General features: G+C 40.2%; 1 protein-coding gene and 1 long non-coding RNA gene across 3 annotated transcripts in view; one reads left to right on the top strand and one right to left on the bottom strand.

Annotated features, from left to right (window-relative positions):
• Window positions 1-813: 813 nt before the first annotated feature.
• LOC129539489 (uncharacterized) lies at window positions 814-13,283 on the bottom strand. Of its 2 annotated transcripts, none has more exons than XR_016038688.1 (4): window positions 13,174-13,283; window positions 8,084-8,162; window positions 3,238-3,383; window positions 814-1,115 (listed from the first exon to the last, which is right to left on the bottom strand). It is a non-coding gene; the product is annotated as an uncharacterized LOC129539489 (long non-coding RNA). The 2 variants fall into 2 exon arrangements; XR_008682462.2 differs by having other exon boundaries at window positions 8,073-8,162; window positions 13,174-13,280.
• A 333-nt stretch (window positions 13,284-13,616) lies between these two features.
• SERTAD2 (SERTA domain containing 2) overlaps window positions 13,617-23,514 on the top strand; it is a 119,271-nt gene continuing 109,373 nt past the window's right edge. Inside the window, exon 1 of the mRNA XM_088841297.1 lies at window positions 13,617-14,373. The gene's annotated coding sequence lies outside the window, so the exon portion shown is untranslated. The remainder of the gene's footprint in view (window positions 14,374-23,514) is intronic.

Genomic DNA, 23,514 nt, shown 5'->3' on the forward strand with positions numbered 1-23,514 from the left:
TTTATCATTGTGTATTCTATTAAGAACATTTGTGATTCATGGGAAGAGATCAAAATATCAACATTACCCGGAGTTTGGAAGAAGTTGATTCCAACCCTCATGAATGACTTTGAGGGTTCAAGACTTCAGTTGAGGAAGTAACTGGAGAAGTCATAGAAATCCCAGGAGAACTAGAGTTAGAAGTGTAGCCTGAAGATGTGACTAAACTGTAATCTCATGATAAAACTTTGGCAGATGAGGAATTGCTTCTTATAGATGAGCAAAGAAAGTGGTTTCTTGAGATGGAATCTACTCCTGGTAAAGAAGCTGTGAGATTGTTGAAATGACAAAAAAGGATTTAGAATATTACATAAACTTAGTTGATAGAGCAGTCACAGGGTTTTATAGGATTGAGTCCAATTTGAAAGAAGTTATCCTCCGGGTAAAATGTTATCAAACAGAATTGCATGCTACAGAGAAATTTTTTGTGATAAGAAGACTCAATCAATGTGGCAAACTTCATTGTTGTCTCTTTTAATTAATTACCCAGCTGCCCCAACCCTGAGCCACTACCACCCTGATCAGCCAGCAGTCATCAACAAGAGGCAAATCTACCAGGAAACCAGGAAAGTGATTATGACTCTCTGAAGGTGCAGGTGATGGTTAGCATTTTTTTTTTTAGCAATAAAGTATTCTTAAGTTAAGGTATGTACATTTTTTTTAGACATAATGCTATTGCACACTTAATAGACTACAGAGAAGTGTAAACATAACCTTTATGTGCACTGAGAAACCAAAAAATTCATGACTCACTTTATTTTGATATTTGCTTTATTGTACTGGTCAGCAGTTAAAGATTCCTCCTGTAATGTGGAGGAGATGCAGGAGACACAGGTTCAATTCTGGGTCAGGCAGATCCTGGAGGAGAGCACGGCAACCCAGTCCAGTATTCTTGCCTGGAGAATCCCATGGACCTGAGCCTAGTGGACTACAGTCCATGGGGTCACAAAGAGTCAGGACACGACTGAAGCGATTGAGCACTGGTCTGGAACCAAACTTGCAAACAGTCTCAAATTTATTTGGAGCTTTTCTTAAAATCAGTTAAAAACTCCAAAGTATCTGTCTCTGAGGTGCGCCTGTATAAAATGAAAGGGTATTGTTTACAAAAATTAAAAAATTGGACACTCATATGTCTACCACCCCAGCTTAAGAAACAGGCTATTACAGCCCCTTAGGAAGTGCCTGTGTACCCATTTCTGAACATAACTGCCTCCCTGGCTTCTCTTGGGAACTACTTTTCTGAATTTTGTTTTGCTTTACAGCTGTAATGGTTATGTATGTATTCCTGAATAACATAGTATTTTATTTTATCTGCCTTTGAACTAGAAATAGATGGAATCTTTGACAACTTGGTTTTTTTGCTCTGCATTCTATTTTTGAGACTCATCTAGTCCCTTCTTTTCTCTCCTCTTCACAGACCTCCAGCCCAGATCCCCTCTGGGATTCTTGCATTTATCTCCTGACCAGGCTCTCTGTTGACAGACTCTTCCCTCCAGAATTCACTGTGCAAACCGCCACCAAATCCTCACCTTCAAATGGGAAGTTGTATTTAAAACTATTTACTAGCAGTGTGTTCAAGTGGCCTGAGAAATGTTTACCTTTAAAATTTTGCACGAAAAAAAAATTTTTATGACTATAGATTACAGTGGAGATGGAAATATTTGGCAACCCACTCCAGTATTCTTGCCTGGAGAATCCCCTGGGCAGGGGAGCCTGGTGGGCTGCTATCCATGGGGGTCACAGAGTCGGACATGACTGAAGCAACTTAGCATGCATGCACGCATAGATTACAAATCACACAAAATTTTAACAATGACTCTCTCTGGATGATAGGATGATAAATAGCTTATTTTATTTTCTTTTCGATTTGTTTCTATTTCCCAACTGTTCAGTGGAAGCTTTGGATGCAAGGTTCAGGTCTTCCCTGCTTTTATCTTCTCCCAGTGGTTTCTGGGGTCTGGCCTGGTGAAGAGGTGGGCGTGTGGAGTACAAGAGCAGAACACGGAGACCCTTTTTCAACGACACTCGTATTCAAAGCCACAGTCCTTTCTTTCCATCCCCAGGCCAGCACATCATTATCTCCTCTGAGTGAGGCAACCGGGCCCTTCAACCATTCTTGAAAACAGTGCCAGCATCGTGTACCACCTTTGCAATCACACAGGAGCCTGCACTCAGAAGGGTTTTCTGCTGCTATGCTATCTTGATTTTATTTTTGAACCTATGTTTTGTATGTGAAATTGGGTGAGACAGTGGAGCAGAGGGCATATTCATGCATTGTATGTTTGCTGTTCCTGTTGCCACATGAGCACAGACTTCTGGTTGTCCCAAGTGTTTGTGAGTTCGGCAACATGTAAGAGTGTTTCATCTTTGATTGAGTAAGTAGGGGCGCTGACAGCCCTGAGAGGTCATGCCTTCCATTCAAACCAGGACTTGTTCTGAAGCAAGAAAAAGGGCCATAGTATTCTAAAGACATGAACAGCCCAGGAATCTTATATCCTGAAATGAAGACACAGAAGGAAAGGGAAATATAGGGCACTCAATAATTCCTTTTCCTTTTAGTCCTTCCTTACTCTTCAGAAAGTCGAAAGTAGAGGGTTGGTGGAGCAAGCACATATCAAGAAGTGAAATAAAAACAACTGAATTGGTTTTGTGCAATAGTTTCCATTGTTCTGGTAAGAATGAACTACATAAGCACCTACAATCTACAAAATATGAATTAGATCTTTTTAATGATTCTGCTTATAAGTTGAATGCTCTTATACTTGCATTTAAAGTAGATATTTTACAGTATAAAAATAAACAATAAAATTCAGGCTAATATTTTCAATTTTTGTTTACTTTTTGTTTTGTTTAGTCACTAAGTTGTGTCCAACTTTTTGGGACCCCATAGACTGTAGCCTGCTAGACTCCTCTGTCCATGGGATTTCCAGGCAAACATAGTGGGGTGGGTTGCCATTTCCTTCTCCAGGGAACCTTCCTGATCCAGGCATCAAACCTGTGTCTTCTGCATAGGCAGGCGGGTTCTTTACCACTGAGCCATGAGGGAAGTCCCTTTGTTTACTTAGAATAACATGAAACAACAATATTTTTTTTTTTTAACATGACAAGTTGAGAGAGACCATGGGAAAACCATTAACAGTACCTTTTGGGCCAACCCCGCCGCCCTCCCCCCACCCTCCACAAATTATAGTTCCAAACCTATAGTTTCTGTTGCCTTGCAACTCATGAACTCCCAGGACTTTTCTTTAAAACTCTTGCCTCTGCCATGACTTCCTAAAGCCCATTTCAAGACCTAGAAGTCAAGAGATGACTCTTCTAAATCTCCGCCGTGTAATATCCATACCCTAAGGGAACAGAGGTAGAAAAAGCATAGGAAAATCACACTGATTAATCTAAGAATAGTGCCCCACCCCATATTAAAAACAAAAACAGAATACCTAGCTAGCATAAATTCCTTAAAGGCAAGGATCTTCTTCCTCTTGTACTTCAGTTCAGTTCAGTCTCTCTGTCACATCCGACCCTTTGCGACCCCATGGACTGCAGCACACCAGGCCACCCTGCCCATCACCAACTCCTGGAGTTTACTCAAACTCATGTCCATTGATTCGGTGATGCCATCCAACCATCTCATCCTCTATCATCCCCTTCTCCTCCCACCTTCAATCTTTCCCAGCATCAGGGTCTTTTCAAATGAGTCAGTTCTTCACATCAGGTGGACAAAATATTGGAGTTTCAGCTTCAACAGCTAGTCCTTCTAATAAATATTCAGGACTGATATCCTTTAGGATGGGCTAGTTGGATTTTCTTGCAGTCCAAGGGACTCTCAAGAGTCTTCTCCAATACCACAGTTCAAAAGCATCAATTCTTTGGTGTTCAGCTTTCTTTATAGTCCAACTCTCACATCCATACACAACTACTGGAAAAAACATAGCCTTGACTAGAAGGACCTTTGTTGGCAAAATAATGTCTCTGCTTTTTAATATGCTGTCTAGGTTGGTCATAACTTTCCTTCCAAGGAGTAAGCGTCTTTTAATTTCATTCTGTCATCACCATCTGCAGTGATTTTGGAGCCCAAAAAAATAAAGTCTATCACTATTTCCCCATCTATTTGCCATGAAGCGATGGGACTAAATGCCATGATTTTACTTTTCTGAATGTTGAGCTTTAAGCCAACTTTTTCACTCTCCTCTTTCAGTTTCAACAAGAGGCTCTTTAGTTCCTCTTCACTTTCTGCCATAAGGGTGGTATCATATGCATAGCTGAGGTTATTGATATTTCTCCCGGCAATCTTGATTCCAGCTGGTGCTTCCTCCAGCCCAGTGCTCCTCATGGTGTGCTCTGTGTATAAGTTAAATAAGCAGAGTGACAATATACAGCCTTGATGTACTCCTTTTCCTATTTGGAACCAGTCTGTTGTTCCATATCCAGTTCTAACTGTTGCTTCCTGACCTGCATACAGATTTCTCAAGAGGCAGGTCAAGTGGTCTGGTATTCCTATCTCTTTCGGAATTTTCCAGTTTATTGTGATCCACACAGTCAAAGGCTTTGGCCTAGTCAATACAGCAGAAGTAGATATTCGTCTGGAACTTTCTTGCTTTTTCAATGATCCAACGGATGTTGGAAATCTGATCTCTGGTTCTTCTGCCTTTTCTAAATCCAGTCTTCAACATCTGGAAGTTCAGAGTTCACGGACTGTTGAAGCCTGGCTTGGAGAATTTTGAACATTACTAGCGTATGAGATGAGAGCAATTGTGTGGTAGTTTGAGCATTCTTTGGCATTGCCTTTCTTTGGGGTTGGAATGAAAACTGACCTTTTCCAGTCCTGTGGCCACTGCTGAGTTTTCCAGAATTGCTGCCATGTTGAGTGTAGCACTTCACAGTAGTGCTTACCATGGAGTTTTCCTATAATAGGGACTTAATAACTGTCCATTTTCTCAATAAACATTTTCTCACTTAAATTTAAAACACTCTTTTTTCATCAGACCTTTCTCAAACAACTTCAAAGGCTCTCTATTGCTTTAACCTACAAATTGAAACTCCTAATCAGCATTTTAGGTTCTGTAATCTGGGTTCAATCTACTTTTCCTAATTCTCCCAAAACTCCCCAGAACTCTGTTAGTAATGATTGAACAAATATGGGATGATTGGATTACACAGCTCCCAGGAGTTACAGAAGCTACTGATGGATAAATCATTAGCTCTTTTCGCTGCTGCTGCTGCTAAGTCACTTCAGTCGTGTCCAACTCTGTGTGACCCCATAGACGGAAGCCCACCAGGCTCCCCCGTCCCTGGGATTCTCCAGGCAAGAACACTGGAGTGGGTTGCCATTTCCTTCTCCAATGTGTGAAAGTGAAAAGGGAAAGTGAAGTCGCTCAGTCGTGTCCGACCCTTAGCGACCCCACGGACTGCAGCCCACCAGGCTCCTCCATCCATGGGATTTTCTAGCAAGAGTACTGGAGTGGCTTGCCAGTGCCTTCTCCGTAGCTCTTTTTAGGGTTACATAATACACGTGAGCTCCCATTAATGTCCCAATACCGGGACCTGGTGATGAGTGTTACAGACCCTAAATGAGAGTCGTAAGATATTTGATCTCAAAAAAGTCATCTCTGCAAGATCACGTCCTAGCTTCTGCAGAAATCGGGGACCCAAAGCTAGTCAGAGAGAAGCCTACACCTGTTTTTCAGTCCTCCTGGAAGTGTGTGGGCTGTCGCCCTGTGGAACTCCCCACCTGGACTCTGGCAAATTTTTGAACTTTGAGGGCCATGAAATCATAGTGTAGCATTATTAAGCATCAGAATTTCATATGCTAGTAATGAGCCATTAAGGAAGGTTTAGGGCAGATACAAGCTTTTAAGGCAGTATAACCCAAGCAGCGGCTGTTCTCAGTGTACCTTTGTGGGAATCAATTGTGTTTCCCACATGTCTGTGTGGGGGAGATTCTTAACCTGATGGGGCTGGGAGAAACTTCAAGAGCCATCACATCCATTCCCCCTGTCTTTAGATTAGAAAACCCTTAAATCTTTTTGAAAAATTACCTGTCTATCTCCAAACTTAGGGGGTAAGGGGGAAGGTCCTGCATGAAAACCTGCAACAACCTCATGTGAAAACTAGAAGGAAATATTTGAGTTAAAAGTGAATCACAACAGCACCTTCTTATGCTTCCTTCAAAGTGCCCCAGCTAAGAGCAGAAATGAAAAACAACTGATGTACCCTTTAGTGAAAGACATCCCAAGGTCTGGGGCTTACACTGTTTTCTTGTTTCTTATCCTTTTTCAGTATAAAATATTTTAAAGATTTATCCATGTTGTAAGACATACATTTAGTGCACTACTTTTAGCAGCTGCATGTTATTCCATAGTATCTGCTACATTTTATTTCCTCTCTGTATTGCACAGCGATACATACTAAGCTTGCCAACAACATGCTGCCACTTCAAGTGCTGCTGTGATGACTGTTCTCAGTTGTACCCTTTTATTGGACATGTTTCAAGATTTTCTTAAAAGTATATATTCCCAGGAGTGAAACTGCTGGGCCATTAGGAAAACCTATGCTACTTTTTCTTTTCTTTTGATGTGGACCATTTTCAAAGTTTTTATTGAATTTGTTACAATATTGCTTCTGTTTTATGCTTTGGTGTTTTGGACAGGGAGGCATGTGGGATCTTACCTCCCCAACTAGGGATTCAATCAGCAGACCCTATTTTGGAAGGCAAAGTCTTAACCACTGGACCACCAGAGAAGTCCCCACATGCTACATTTTATTACCTGTTTCCAGATAACTCCAAAATGACTACACCAGGGACTTAAAACCCAATAGCAATGCATGAGGATTCCTGACTCCCCCCATCCTAGCCAACACTTGGTATTACCCAGCTTTCACATTTTTGCCTATTTAACTGATGTAAAGAAGTGTCTTGTTTTAATATGCATTTATCAGATTATAAGTGGAATTGTATATTTATTCATCTACTTCTTTAAACTGAAGTATAGTTGGTAAACTGGCAAAAAATTGGCAAGAGGAGAAGAGGGCAGCAGAGGATGAGATGGTTGGATAGTATCGCCGATTCAGTGGACGTAAACTTGGGCAAACTCTGGGAGATAGTGAGGGCCTGGCCTGCTGCAGTCCATGGGGTCACAAAGAATTGGTCATGACTTTGAGAATGGACAACAACAATAGTTGGTATACAATATTATATAAGTTACTGGTGTACAGTATCATGATTTACAATTTTTAAAGGTTATATTCCATTTATAGTTATTATAAAATATTTTCTATAGTCTCCATGTTGTACAATATATCTATTCATCTGGTTGCTAGTCTCTCAAGCTTCCTTTCTGTAAATTTGCCTGTTCATATCCTTTGGCTATTTTTCTATTGTGTTTCCTGTGTTTTGCTTTGTTTTTTTTCTTTCAACGATTTGCAGGAATTCCTAGCATATTGTAGACACTAATCTCTTGTTGGTTTGGAAACACCCCTCAATCTATCAACTTTCTCTTGTCTTATGATGTTCTTTGTTGACCAGAAAACTTTAATTTTGATACAGTCAAGTTCATCAATCTTTTGGTTTTATAGTTTACGCTTTCAGAGTCTTTGAAGAAATCTTTTTATCCTATGATTCTAAAGCAATTCTTCTGCTTTTAATTTCTATTAACTTTTACAGTTTTCCCTTTCATTTTTAGGTTTTTTTTTTCATTGAAATTTTACCTTTGCAAATGGTATGAGATATGGATGCAACTTTATTTTTCTCTATGGTGAACTAACTTTTCCAACATTATCTATGAAACAAAACTTCTCTGTTAGGTTGGATTATTATTCCCAATCCTTCACATCCTCCCGGTTATGGAATTATACACCCATGCTCTTTGCCATGTGGTTTTGCAGCACCTTCCACTACTTTGGTGGACTTGACCATGTGACTTGGTCAATGGAATATTAGGAGATGTGATGGCAGCAGAAGTGTTAAATGTGTTTGAGTGATTTGACTTCACCTCTTGAGCTCCTGTCATTGCCAGAAAGAGACATGTGATAAAGACCTGAACTTAACCTGTGTCCTGGAGCAAAGCCCAGCTAAGTCCAACCAAGTCTTAACCAGATGGGATCAGAGTCTCAGTTCACATACAGACCTGTGAAAGAGAAAAAACAATGGCTTTAATAAGTCACTGATATTTCAGGGTTATTTGTTATATGGTATTATTACTGTAGTGATAGTTGACTATCTCTACATGATTTCCTCATAGATTTGTGATGTTACCATTATCACATACCAAGTTCACATAGGTAAATGGGTTGTTTCTGAATTGTCTATTCTGGTTCTCTGTTTTACATGTCTGCTACTATGACTTATAATATGTCTTATTATCTGGAAGGGTAAATTTCCCCTCTCTGATTTTTATTTTAAAAAATGACCAGATTAAAATGGAATTTACTCTTCCATATGTATTTGAGAATGTTTAAATTCTTCAAATCCTGTTACAAGTTTGAATGGTTTGCACTGAGTTTATGAATACATTTAGAGATCATTAAAATCTTAGTGGGCTTCCTCGGTGGCTCAGCGGTTAAAGAATCTGCCTGCAATGCAGGAGATGCAGCAGGAGCTACAGGTTTGATCCCTGGGTCAAGAAGATAGATGCCCTGAGGAAAGAAATGGCAAACCACTCCAGTATTCTTGCCTGGGAAATCCCACTGGACAGAGGAGCCTGGCAGGCTACAGTCCATGGGGTCGCAAAGAGTCAGACACGACTTAGCGACTAAACACACACACATACACACAATATTATCTTAGTAACGTTACTTCATCCTATCTACAAACATTATACACACCCCTATTTAAGTCTTCTTTGAAGTCTTTAAATAGCATTAACATTTTTTCTTTAGTCTTTTTTTTTTTTTGGCCACACCACGAAGTGTGCAGAATCTTAGTCTCCCAACCAGGGATCGAATCTGCATCGCCTGCAGTGGAAGGGCAGGGTTGTAACCACTGGATTGCCAGGGAAGTCCAGTATTAACTTTTTTTTTTCATAAAAGTTCTGTGAATTTTTCTTAGGTTAATCCCCGAAGATTTTTAGAGTTTTCTTGCTATTGTAAATAGTGTCTTATTTTTAGTTTTTTAGTACTAGTATGTAACTATACTTCTGGTTTTCACTAAATGATTTTGAATTGGGGAATGTTGCTGTATCATGTAGGATTAGGTTTGGCTGTCTGCAACAACGTACATGCATACACACAAACACAAACTAAAATTAGAGTGGCATGAATGAGATGGAGGTGTGTTCAAGAAGTTCCAGAAGTCTGGAGGTAGCTGCTTTAGGGTTGATGCTGGTACAGAAGGTGCCTTCTTTTCTTGTTCCTCTGTGTTTGGTTTCCATATCCAACCTCAGCTCATGATCTGAGATGACTGCTGAAGCTCCAGCTACTGTATCTTCATTTCAGATGGCAGGAAAGAGGATGAAGCATACTCTCTCCCTTTAGGAATGTGAGAACCAGATCTGCTTTTAACCCATCGCCTAGAACGTGGCAACACTTAGCTACAAAGGAGGCTAGCAAACATTGTCTTTATTCTGGTTGGCCATGTGCCCCATAAAAAAGTAGTTCTGTGGAAGAAAGAGAAAAAAATTGCTCTCTGTCATTTTGTGGCTTTCTCATATTATTTCTAATAGCTTATTGTTTCTATTAGGTGTTTTATGTGGTTGATCATATTATTGCAAAAATTCTGATTTTATCCCTTTCCTTCTGATTCTTCCATTTAATTTCTTCATAGTTTTATTACAAATCTTATTTTGTCAGCCAGGACTTTCTATATCATTTGAGCAGCTGTGGCAAACTTGTCTTGATCCCACACTTAAATGGAATTTGTTAAAGTTAATCCATTAATAATATTTTGCAGTACATTTTTGGTCCTTCATACAGTTAAGTACATTTCTTCCTATTCCTAATTTTTCTGAAAGTTTCTATTATTAATAAGTGATGCACACTCTCCAGTGCTTTCTCTCTCTTAGCCTTCTTAAGGCAAATATTTGGATAGGTTTTCTGATGTTAAATCATACGTGAATTTCTGAAATAAGCCCTACTTGATTTATTACATTTTCATGACAAATGGCTAGATAGGTAGCTAGACAGGTATATTCTAAAAAGAGGGAAATGAGTCCCAAAGTTTCTTCTAGTTTTTCTGGAGTAAGAATGTTGGATTCGGTTAGCTAATATTTAGAATTTTTTGCATATATGTTCATAAGCAAATGGGCCTATTCTTGTTCTTTTTCAAATTTAGAATCTAATTCTAATTTTTCTTTTTTCTGCCTCTGCCTCCTCTTGCTGATTACGACTTTTTAATTCATTTATTTTGTAATTTGGATTGTGAGCTAATGTTCATTTGGGCTCTATCTGTAGGAATGCTAATGAAACTCAGGTTGAAACCTCCATCTTCAATAAAGGATGTACTTTTGCTTCCTGGTCCATGTGAGTTGTATTTAAGCTCTTTGAGATAACAAAAATCTCATATAGCACTTTTTATTTTTTTTTGGTAATCATAACAGTTCTTAGTACATCATTAGTCTCACTCCACTGTTTAGAAAATGATAGTAACAAAGCATCTGTACATTGAAATTTGCATTTTGAAACGTGACTCCCCCATGTAAAAAATTCTTTTTGTATACTTCGAAATCATAAACTAGTAAGTTTCACACATATTGAGATTTATACATAACATCAATTACAGTGTTATTTTTAAGCTTATACATCTATTTGACTTAGTATACATTTTAAATGGTGTAGTTATAAAGTATACCTATGGTATTTATGAAAGGCAATTTGCTAACTTCACCCTTTTTTTTTTTTAGGGATTCCCCTGCCAGTGTATTACACAATCCTGTGCACAAGAAATATAGAAAGGTAAGTGATCCCAAAAATGAGAGAAAAAATGTATAACAGAAAGGAATGTATGTGGAAAAAGGGAAAGAGATATGTGTGACAAAGAAAAAAGGAAGGAATAAATAAGTAGCAGTTCTTAAATTTTCAAAAGAAAGGAATAAAAAGGGGGTTTCAAATGAAACATTTGATTTTTTTAATATTTATTCATGTCATGGGCATATTTGCTAAAAATACAGAAGCCCAGGACCAGCCTGCAGAGATGATGACTCAGTAGGTCTGAGAGCAAACTCAGGAATCTAGGGGGGCCTAAGACAACCATTTAAGAAATACTGGACTAGGGCGAGCACAGAATTAGCAGATGACACATGGTGGGGCCTGCAGGCATGCCAACAACAACTGACAAGGGAGCAGCTTCTGCCACAGGAGGCTAACCCTGGCTATTTGGAGAGCCTCTGAAAGATCCTCTAGTGTAGTTTATTGGAGAAGGAAATGGCAACGCACTCCAGTGTTCTGGCCTGGAGAATCCCAGGGACCGCAGAGCCTGGTGGGCTGCCGTCTATGGGGTCGCACAGAGTCAGACACGACTGAAGCGACTTAGCAGCAGCAGCAGTGTAGTTTAGACTGAAAATCTTCTGTGTTTTTAGTGACATTCATAGTAGGTAAGATAACACCACAATCAATTATATTCACCTGAGTCATAAAATGACCTCACCACAAGAGAAATAAGAAATAGGCTTTCTGAAAGTATCATTAGCACATTCTTAAATGTAGTAGCATAGCCCACACTAGAAATGGAGCTTATTCTTCCTACAGGAGGGATTTAGTGTGTTTCAATCATCACAGGGTGACCTGGCTAAGGGAACATGGCCCCCCTCCTGAGTATCATTATGTCCTGGGATAAGGATGCTGGCGTCCTTGCATTGCCAAACTGCAAAGAAGTTTCAACACTGAGGGGCAACGCATACACAATCTGGGCACTATAGGAAGTCTGCAGGTTGGTTCATTTTCTTAGGTGGACTCAGGATGCAGGCCAACATCATGGAATAAGGCTAAAATCAGAAAGAGAAGAGGTAAGAGGTGTCAGGCTGAGTGTCACAATTACAGTTTAGGGGGAAGGGTCCCTGTCTTAAAATGACAGTAATCAAGGAAAGCCTCCCTACAAAAAGGGCAAGCCTTAAGGCTTATTGTTCACTTACTACATCTCCTCTAAATTCCAGACCATTGTAGGTTTTACTCTGATAATCATGGGGAAAAAATGATCTTGCTCCCTTCAAGACCACAAGTCAATCCTAGGTCTCTCCAGTTGACTTGTCTAAAGAAAATGGATACTAAGTATTCTAAGTGGACTGGAAAATCTTTTTTTCTAGGGATGTGATATGTGATTTGTCTTTCCTTGGTTTTTTAATAGGAAGCAATTGTCATAAATTTCAATAACCTGCAGAAATGCACCTTGTGGTTAAGAAGGTGGATTTTTGCCAGTGTATTTCATTTGCCTGCACCTCTGTTGAGGTCTATTAGTGATCCCAGTTACTTTCAAGTGTAAGTGCGTGCAGTGTTAAGGTGTGTACAATGATTCCTAGACAGTAGGCAAGAAACTGAGAAAAAGTCGTAGCTCCGGGGAATGAGCAGCGAGATCTAGTAGTGAGTACAAGGTGTCAGGGTCCAAGGTGAGGAGAGTGGGCAGAGAAGTGGGAGAAAAAGAGTAATGCATGAGGGAGGAAGGGCTGGAGGAAGCTGATATTTACACGCACAAAGCCCACACAGCTTCACTCACGTCAGGTTAAGTACCTTTTCCAGAAACCCAGTAAAGAAATGTTATGTATTCAGGAGGTGTTTCAACCTGTCCACACCCTACTCTGACTTCCCCAGAACACAGGCAAGCAAGGAGGGAAATGCCTCCGGTCTCGGCGTCCAGCTCCCTCGGCTCCCAGAGCACAGCCCCACAGGACGTCACACGGAGCTGTCTCCGAGAGTGGGCACAGCACCGACGGGAGGCAAAGTTTTGATCCGATTTACTCCAAATCTGTCTGCCACTCGGGAGTGGGGTTTGGCCGCAGGGGCTCCCAGGCAGCGCCGGGCAGAGGCTGAGCAGCAACAGCAGCAGCCTCAAGGCTGCGTAAGGAACCAGCCTTCTTCATCGCCTCCTCCGGTCGGTGCGGAGTCGGCAGCACAGCCAGTCCCTATCGCTATCACGCCGCCTGCGGCGCGGCCCTCCGCCGCCCCGCCCCCCGGCACGGCCCCAGCCCTCACACTGCTATTTGCGTGACTGACCTGAACAGGGCTGGAGGGAGGACCCGGGTGCCGGAGGGAGGGGAGGACCTTGGCCCGCCCACTCCTTCCCCTGTGGCTCGGAGCGGCACCTTCTCCTCCTCATTGGGCACGCGCTTGCGTCCATCACCCCCCATGCGGCCCTCGGATTGGCAGAAGGCGCACTTCTGGAGCGAGGAGGGCTGAGCGACTCCGCTGGTCTCGGATGCCTCATCCTTCCCTCCACCGCTCCCTCCCTACTTCAACGTCCACCCACCACTCCCCACCCCCAACTCCACTTCCCCCCGCCCGGTTAGCGGCAGTGTCCTTAGAAGACTCATTGGGCCAGGGGCGAAGCCTGCCGCCTATCGAGCCGCACCGTCATTGGCCGACGCCCACGCCCGTCGGAGCGGCGGGCTTCGGCATTGGGTGACTCCGCTCCGCTCCCCGCCCCCCCCAACGCCTCGCCCTCTCACTCGCCTCCTCCCCTCCCGGCTCTTTCACAGCCCCCCTTTCCCCTGCCGTCCCCACCGCCTCTCCCCTGTCCAGCTGGGCGGGGACTGCTTTACGACTCTGTAAAGTCTGTGAGTCACTGCACAACCCATCAATCCAATTAAATGTCTTGAGCTAGCCGAGCAGGCGGTGCTGCTGCCGCGGCCGCTCGCCCCGCCGCGGCCGCCCCTGCTCGCAGCGCCCCTCTGATCCATGGCTGTCTGTCTGTACTTGTTACGGTGTAACCTCCTCCTCCGCCTCCTCCGCCTCCTCCTCGGGAGCCGCTGCAACTTCCCCTCAGCCAGCCTCCTCCTCCGCTTGGGGACTGCAAAGGCATGGGATAGACCTAGAGCCACTTCTGTCACCCCTCCAGCCCTCGCTCAGTCTCCCCCTTTTAAATTAAAGTCTGATTCCCGCTTCTCATCGTTTTAGAGGTTTATTTGTCAGTCTTTTTATTTCCCCGGATTTTATTTTCCCTTCCTGGGGCAGGGGGTCGCAGGGGCCGGTGGGCTTATTTTAGGGAAGGGGCTTTCCCCTCCATCCCCGCGTTGCTCCTCGTCCCTTTTCGGCAGTGACTTGATTTCCCTGCTCCGCTCCGCTCCCATCCCTCGAACTCACCGTCCTGCACTCGAGTGACGCACCGACACCCCCCGCCCACAGCCCAGACGTCCCCTCCCTCGCTGCCACCCCGGCCCGTCTCGGAGCTGGACCGGGTGCCGACTTCGCTGAAGGGTGAGTGCCGTGTTGGGTTCGCGGGGGTGGGTGTCGGGGCGGGGGGAGGGTCTGGGAAAATGTAGCGGGTCCTCTTTGGGGAGGGCAGGCGATCACGCTGTGGGCTGGAGGTTCCCGGTCCGGCGTGGATTTGAGGTGGCGACTGCCTTCCTCCCTTGCTCCCTCTTCCCCCGCCCCTCGACTCCTTATTCACCAGCCTTGCTGTATTTCTAGGTATTGCCAACGCTTGTAAAATGAGCGGTAATGGCAAGCTTTCTTAGTGAGCGGTCATAATCAGCGAATTGAACTGATAGACTCTGTGACCTGCAAAAAGTGTCAGACGGCTAATAATGGGTACGTTGTCTTCCAAATCAAAGTTAAACTTTTATTTAGTAAAGGCAAAGCAAAAGGTATGTCTGATTTGAATGAGATAGACCACCAGAAGACAGGTTGCCTAGTGGCATGGCTTGCAGTTTTTAAAATAGTTTTGTAGGTTCCCTTTTGGAAAAGAAAAGAGAATTCAATATTAATGTAAAGATTACAAAGTCTTTGAACCTGTTGGAGGAAAGCGAGGTAAGATGGAAATCCAGTTTGACACTTCATCTTTAGCTCACCTCTATTCTAGCCAGAAATTATAACACAGAATTTTTTATTTCCTGGTCACTGGGCACAGTGGGGTGTGTTAAAAGACAAATAGGAATTTTTTTTCTTTTGATATCCCATTTTTGTATACTTGATTGCTGTTGAGCAAAATTTTAATTTGGTTTCTTGGTTGCAGGCTGTTCAAAAGTACACACGCGTGGCCATATATATGCTTTATGAGACTTGCCCTTATGCATCTTTAGTATTTAATTTGAGGTAAATATAAAAATTATGAGAAATACTTACTCTGAATTGCCTTCTGAGGTTGGTTACGTTTGAGAATTCAGCCTGTTTAAAATGGTACTTATTCTTTTTGAATCAAGTTCTGGTTTGTCCACAAGATTCAAATTAGGCCAAACCGAACATGTTTTGAAATATTAAAGTACACGAAAGGCCTCTTAGTAGTTCATTCTCTCCTTTTCTTTCAGACTAACCAGAATAAGTTGTTGCTAAATTTAATTGTAAAGAATAGACTGTTCCTGTACTGAAGTCTGCCAAGTTTCTACAGAAAAATTTCTTTTTAAAGAGGAGCAATGTGTTTATGATCAGTCCAAAGTAGTAAAGTTGACTCAAATGTAAATGCTGTCATAAGGAAATGCTTGTCATAAGCCCCCAAACCTGGCAGGCAGAGTGTTTCAGGAAGACTTATACAAAGCCTTTCTGAATTGTTTAATACATTTCATCATGTGGCCTTTTTCATGAGTGTTTAAGACTGAAATCATTCAGAGGCCTTATAACACAGGGGAGCCATGCTGCCTGAGTTTGAATCTAGCCACAATCCCAGGATGGCTGACTGACCTTAGGCAAGTTCAAACCTGGCCTGTGAGGGTTTTCTCCTGTAAATGGGAGGGATGACTTTCCCCTCTAAGTGTTGCCTTAAGGGTAAGCGAGAGGGCACAGGTCACGGAGCACTTGGTGTTAGCTGCCCCACATCCATCATCATCATCATCAGCCCCTGAGAGGGTGTCTGGTATAGCGGTTAAGAAGGGGACCTCCATAACCAGTCTCTGTAGGTTCAAGTCTCAATATTTCCTCCTGCTATCTTTGTGATCTTGGCCAAATTAACCTCAGGTTCCCCATCTATAAAGTGGGGATTAATAGAAAAATTTTCTTCATAGGGTTATCATGAGGTCAGAATGAGTTTAGACCAGTGTTTAGTACATATTTTCAAGTTTAATTTTTGCTCTGTTCTGAGTACATCTAGAAATGTGAGTGACTATATTTTTTAGAAGTATTTTTTTTTTGTAAAGACAAAGAATTATTACTGTCAGTGAAATAAGCAGAGTTCTTATCCACCTGCACAGTGTTTTTTGGGATTTACACTTTTAAGTAAAGTTTATATGAGTTTTTATGAAATTTAGTGTTTGGGTGAGTTGAGCTGATTACTCTTTGATTTTAACTTGCACAACAGAGTATGCATACCTCTATTATAATGATACGTATCATACATTTGCTGTTACATGTGGTTTTCTCCTCTCCTAAACACAAAGCTCTTTGAGGATAAGAGTAGTATTTCATTCATGGTTTAATCTCAGGTGCCTAGCATTGTGCCTGGTACATTAACAGTCTTGATGAATGTTGTTGCTGCTGCTGCTGCTGCTAAGTCCCTTCAGTCATGTCCGACTCTGTGTGACCCTATAGACAGCAGCCGACCAGGCTCCACTGTCCCTGGGATTCTCCAGGCAAGAACACTGGAGTGGGTTGCCATTTCCTTCTCCTGATGAATGTTGTGAAATGGATTAAACAATCTTGTTCTCGTAGTTAAATGACATTGTCAGTGATTTATGGAGAATACTATTATTTGTGTTGTTGAGTTGAATTTTTATGTTTTCAATTACTATTTTTGTCAATAGAAATGGAATTATAATGTTTTATTAGGAAAATAATTTTTATTTTGAAGATTAAACTTAAAATATTCTGAAAAGTACTTATCAAATATCTCATCTTAATACCTAACATGTTCTCTTTTTTAATTGAAAGACTTTCTGATTCCCAAACTTCCTTTCACTAAGTTGGATATTATTATAATTAATATAGATTATACAAATTAGATTTTGAATGTTCTTAATGATGATGTGATGTTATTATTGGCTTCAGAATTAATAAAAGTGAACTTATCAAACCAACACTGTGGAAATAAAATAGCATAATTTCCTTAAGGACCTAAGCTTTATTTCTTTTTCCATTCAAGAGTGAAATTCTTTTTCTTGAGCAGACTTAATAAATAATTAGCTTTTCAAATAGTTGTAGTAAATAGTGTAACAGGAATCATAAAGAAGGTATATGTAATCAGTAAATAAAACACTTTAAACTTCATTACACACTTAATTGGCATTATACAACTGGGTAATACATATTTTTTCAATAAGCAAAATTGATGGGGCCTGCACTACCTGATTCATTTATGGAATCATTCTGCTTTACTTGTCAATAAAACCACTTTAATTACTATGCCCTCTGAAAGTATAAAATTCAAGAAGTGTCTTTCATGGAAGAGATGTCCTCAGTTACAAACTCTGAATACTCATCTTCTCAGAAGTGTTACAGTGTTCCATAACATTGTTAAAACTTTCCAAATGGGTGAACTATCTAGCACAATGTGGGTAATTTTGTATACATAATCCTTTGTTTAACCAAATAATCAGTTAATCCATTTTAGTTGACTATATTGCATTTTCATTGGCTAAAACAATTAATTTTAAAAACTTGCCTTTTTTGTTCATACACTTTGAAAGCAGTTAATCTAAAATGAAACTTTAAACAGTTAATTTATAGGCACTTAGAAGCTACACTGAAGCATGTAGTCTATAGGATGGAAGGTCTAATTTTTTGCTTGACAGATTTCGACATGATTTCTGTAGCTCACATCTTTTTCTTTTATTTAACATTTTTTGGTGAGGACAGTTGAGTACTTTTGGTATTTTACAGATATATAGGATGTCCTCAGCTTTTAAAAAACAAAGTTTCTGATGAAGAATTATCTGAAAAGAAGAGGAAAGAGGAATAGAAATAATCTGAGTAAAGTATACTCTGTCAGTGATCAAAAGGAGAAGAAAATTATTTTTGTGTTATCTGTTGTTATACCCTTAGAATTAAAGTCCATGGAGCTCTAGACTGAGCCATGTTACCAACTGGCACATGACCTTGAGCATTACACTTAACCTCCAAGACTCTCCCAGTTCTTGTCCTTTCAGTGTGAAGAGAGAAGGCAGTTGCCTGACCCTCGCTCACAGGGGACATTGTAGGGGTAATTTGTAAGTGCTTTTTAAAAGCACTGGAGAAGGACACAGTGCAAGCAAATACAAAGTAAACATTCATATTTAGAAATGAACATTTGTTTTGTCATTATTAAAAAATTGTGACTTTAGATCTTTTGTCTTAAGGCCATTTTTTCCTTTTAACTTTATATTTGTGGAGACTTCTTATTGGTATGTTCAGAAGAATGAATAAGGTACCTAAAGAGGCGAGGAACTTTGGAAGGGATTTTAAATGTTAACATTAAGTTTTGGTGTATCCTGGGTTGTAGCACATGTTGATGTTCTAAGATCAAACTTTATGTATCTAGAAGATAATACATTTTATTAAAGACTGTAAAACTTGCACCTTCAGGACCCCCTCCTGACACTCATTTTTTTCCTTGAGTACAGTGAAATGTGCATGTGTCAGAATATAGTATTTTGGAGGATTTCATTTATTCCAGATAACCTTTTATTTAGGAAGGTGAGTGAAGACAGGTATGGAAAGGTTGTATTTTAAGAAACTAGTTCTTTTTTTTTTTTTTAACGTCTTGTCCCAAAAAGTGAGTTCTGAGTCTTTAAAAATCAAAAGCCTAGAGTTAGCACATTATATCAGTTTCTTTGAATTCAGCTTTTCCTCTCTATGGTTATTAACAGAAGAGTTGTCACAACCTAATGGTATTATATCACTTTTTAAAGTAGAAATGAAATTCTAGTTTATTCAGAGTAAGACTTATTAAAACAAGTGGGGCATACAAAGAAATATTTTTTTTGTTCCAAGTAATATTAAATATAGTGAGCAGTGATCCTCAAATGCAAGGTTGCTAAGCAAAAAGCAACTTTTAAAAGTACATTGTCCTTTTGTTCTTATTGTTGAACATTCAGTTGATGAAAACTCAAACCAATCAGATTTCTTTTCTACTTCTGAATGTATAGTCCGCACTGTTGTTTATAAAGTTTCATGTGATGTTATGTACAACTCTTTAGTATTGAATGTTTGCTTTTAACTTACTAAATAAAATGACCAAAACAGTCCACCTTTTAAATTTTATCTGATTTTCACAACCTTCTTTGTTTTGTTCTACCACTGTTTTTCAATTTTCTTAATATTACTACATGAATTTGTCTTTCTTTTAATGCTGTGTCTTTCTCATTTTGCTCTTCTTCTCACACTGGTCTTTTTCCTTGATTACTGCAGGTTTTTCCTTTGGCTCTCTTTTGCCTTTGCCTCTGTTTAAGACATGGAAAAGGGGTTTTCATCTATCTCATTCTGCTTTTATGAGACTGAGGCAAAGGCCTTCTATATAGAAAATTTGCTTTACCCTATCTCAAAAGATGAACTTTCTGATCATCTTATCTATACAAAATTTAAGGAACCATTTTGTAAACCTAAAACCAAGTTTTAACTTATGTGAAGTGATAAAAAGGGACAATAATGATGTGTTTAGTATTTCCTGCTTTTCTGTTAATCTCGTTTTTGGAGAGATACCCACAGAATTTTTTATGTCTGCTGCTGCTAAGTCGCTTCAGTCATGTCCAACTCTGTGCTACCCCATAGACGGCAGCCCACCAGGCTCCCCGTCCCTGGGATTCTCCAGGCAAGAACACTGGAGTGGGTTGCCATTTCCTTCTCCAATGCAAGAAAGTGAAAAGTGAGAGTGAAGTCGCTCAGTCGTGTCTGACTCTTAGCGACCCCATGGACTGCAGCCCACCAGGCTCCTCCATCCATGGGATTTTCCAGGCAAAAGGGTACTGGAGTGGGTTGCCATTGCCTTCTCCAGTGGATGAAAGTGAAAAGTGAAAGTGAAGCCGCTCAGTCATGTCTGACTCATAGCGACCCCATGGACTGCAGCCTACCAGGCTCCTCCATCCATGGGATTTTCCAGGCAAGAGTACTGGAGTGGGTTGCCATTGCCTTCTCCAACCATTAATGATAGTTAAAGCCATTTTAACATCTCTGAAAATATTAAATTCAAGAATTTTAAAACAATTCCTATATAGTATTTATTATTAAGCAGTCTACTTGAAATAATGTTCACTTTGGAGATTCAAGGTAAATAATAACTTATAGAGAAATCAGCCTCCCCACTTTTAATATTAGAAATAATAAAGACAATCAACTTATATTAAAATATTAAATAAGAGTAAATGGTGAAATTTTTTAAGATGTAGTTTTAGCAAAAAGAAAGGAGAGGGTGGAACTTCCAACAGAAATATTTAATAACAACTATAATGGGGTGCTAATAGTATTAACATTAGCAAATGAGTAATAATTGATGGAATAAGAATGTTTTTATTGGTAGTTATATCCTCAATTATGTCTACATTACCTTAAAACATCTCAAGCATCCATGCTTTGTATTGCTTGGTGCCCAGTGCCTGATGACCATTGGTGGCTGTCTGAGCTGTGACTGTGGCCACCTGACCATTTGAGGGGTTGTGCAGGCCTGAGAACAGCACGTGAGACGTGAAAAGCAGGTCCTTTGTTTTGTTTTTAACTCGGTAAAACCAGACAGAACCCCAGACCCTGTCCACTGAGGTTTTCCAGGGTTCGCCATTGTTGAATGATTAATGGTTCCTGATGGAGTAACCATCAGCTTTATTGTGTTCCAATAATCTCAACTCAACTGAAATGTATCCCTTTGAGTTAACTTTTGTTTTGATTTTTAAGACTTTTTACCGAGAAAATCAAGGAGTATGAAAATGAGTATGTAGTTTTTTTCTAAAATTTTTATTTAATAAATGGTACAAAGCACAATGCCAAAAACATTAACAGTTAAAATTTCACCAAATGAAAAAATACTATAGAATACACATTGTAAAAAGCTACATTAAGTTATTTTACAACTGCCTCAGGCTGCAAAAAGAAAAAAAAACATAAATGACATTATTTTGAGAGAGGGATAACTTAGATATGGCATTGGGTTTTTTTTTCTTTTTTCTTTTCTTTTTGCAGCCTGAAAATGAGTATGTATTTTTAAATTAAAAAATTTACATAGAAATCCTTTGAGTGAAAAGATTTTCTAAGGACCCAAATCCATTGATTTGGAGAGAATGTTTAGGAGTTTCTTAAAATACGTCACATTATTCAGACATTAGTAGTAGAAGACTTTTCAATTTGATTAAATGAAATGAACCCCCCTTTTGATTTACAAAACAAACGATCTATTATACTTTTTATTTAAACAATTCAAATATGACGTTAGATAAACTGCATTTTGGAGTTTGTGAAATGAGACTTTCCAGAAATTATGCTTTGTAAAATCCATGCCTTTTAGAGGAAGTTTGGTCTTTTTCTTTTGTATACCTGAATCCCATTCCTGACTCTGTTCCTTTCATTCAACAGATTTATTGAGCATTTATTATGTGCCAGCTACTTTTACGAGGCAGTACATTACAGCAGTGAAGAAAAGGAACAAATATTATTGTCCTTGTAGAAATTGCATTCTAAACTATTTTGATATATATTTAGAGCTAGTTGTCTACTACTTTGAGTAGTCACAGCCCCACATTGTGTAATAGTGGTCTACAAAAACGTTAAGCTTTCTTCATATGGATTTTATGCCTTGTTGACTTAGTGTGAAGGGCTAAAACTGAATCCTGAAACAACTGCATTTGAGTTGACCATTTTTATTTGAGTTTGAGATGAAATATTAAAAACATATAATGTTGCCGATGTTTCCACCAGAAATCATGAAATTATCCTCATTTATGAACCCCAGGAAACCTTACAGTGGGCATGGTCTGAAATTTCTCCTAGCTTTTCTTTACACCTTTGAAGTTGTTTTCTCCCTTTGCTTTGTTTTATTTGTGACAGAGCCTGAAAAACATGTGTAACACTGAAAATTGCACAATAGAAATGTAGTCCTCATAGCTATATTGCACAGTTAACAGGAAAATCTTAAGTTTCCTTTGTCTAGTGTACATAAAGACCTAATCTTTTGTTTCCATTATTATAAAAACTATATAATTTCCTAAACAAAACCCTTAGGGTACCTTTCACCTCAAATACTAAAGCAGATATAGTGTTTTTACAGTATAAATAGCACTAATCTGAGATAATGACTTTTATTAATTATTTTTGTTTATAAATAACACATGTTGCAAGTGCTTGGGGGTTGCTGCTGCTGCTACTGTTTAGTAGCTAAATCGTATCTGATTCTAAGACTGCATAGACTGTAGCCCCTCAGGCTCTTCTGTACATGGGATTTCCCAGGCAATAATACTGGAGTAGGTGGCCATTTCCTTCTCCAGGGGATCTTCCCAACCCAGGGATCAAACACGCATCTCCTCCATTGGCAGGTGAATTCTTTATCATGGAGCCACTTGGGAAGCCCTACCTCATGTGACGAGTTGACTCAATGGAAAAGAGTCTGATGCTGGGAGGGATTGGGGGTGGGAGGAGACGGGGACGACAGAGAATGAGATGGCTGGATGGCATCACCGACTCGATGGACATGAGTTTGAGTGAACTCCAGGAGTTGGTGATGGACAGGGAGGCCTGGCGTGCTGCGATTCATGGGGTCGCAAAGAGTCGGACACGACTGAGTGACTGAACTGAACTGAACTGAATCAGAGACTAATAGACATGGCACCTGTCCATAATGGTGTTCACGGTCCAGATGGGAGAGAAAAGATCCCCACATGAGGATGGTCTCTTGTGTTAGACAATATGCGATCTAACTTGATGGAAAGTCTGGTGGAGGCCACTATAGTAAGCTAAGTCAGATGGACTTGCCTCCTGGAAATCGTGGACAGCCTTCATGGGAATCCATCCTTCCTTTTCTTTTTCATCCTTCCTTTTAAGTTTGTCTAAGAGGGCCTTCTTTGTGCATTAGACACCAAGGGTAGAACAGTCCCCTTTCTAGCCACTGCAGCTAGCTTCTCAGGGAGGACGGAAAGGAAATGGAGCTTGCGTCCTATTCATTCATTACATTTGTTAGCTATCCCCATGGGAGGCAGAAACTCTGCACCCAGAAATAGAATATAGATGAGCCAAATTACCGGGGTTCAGCTTCCAGTGATTTGACTTTACAGAAGTGTGAAAGTTCTGCACATTCTGTAGAAACTGGAATTTTGAGTTTTGACAGTTTTGCTAAACGATCCTCCTGTGATGATAATCATGAGGTAAATAACCAAGGTACTTACAACCATTCTGTACCACACAGTTATTCCGTTTTTCACTTTCAGTACAGTATTCAACAAATTACATGAGATATTTAACACTTAATTAGAAAATGGGTTTTGTGTTAGGTGTTTTTGCCCAGTTGTAGGCTAGTGGAAG

This window comes from Moschus berezovskii, chromosome 11 (genome assembly GCF_049115385.1).
Source record: "Moschus berezovskii isolate FMDL1 chromosome 11, NW_MosBer_1.0, whole genome shotgun sequence".
NCBI lineage: Eukaryota > Metazoa > Chordata > Mammalia > Artiodactyla > Moschidae > Moschus > Moschus berezovskii.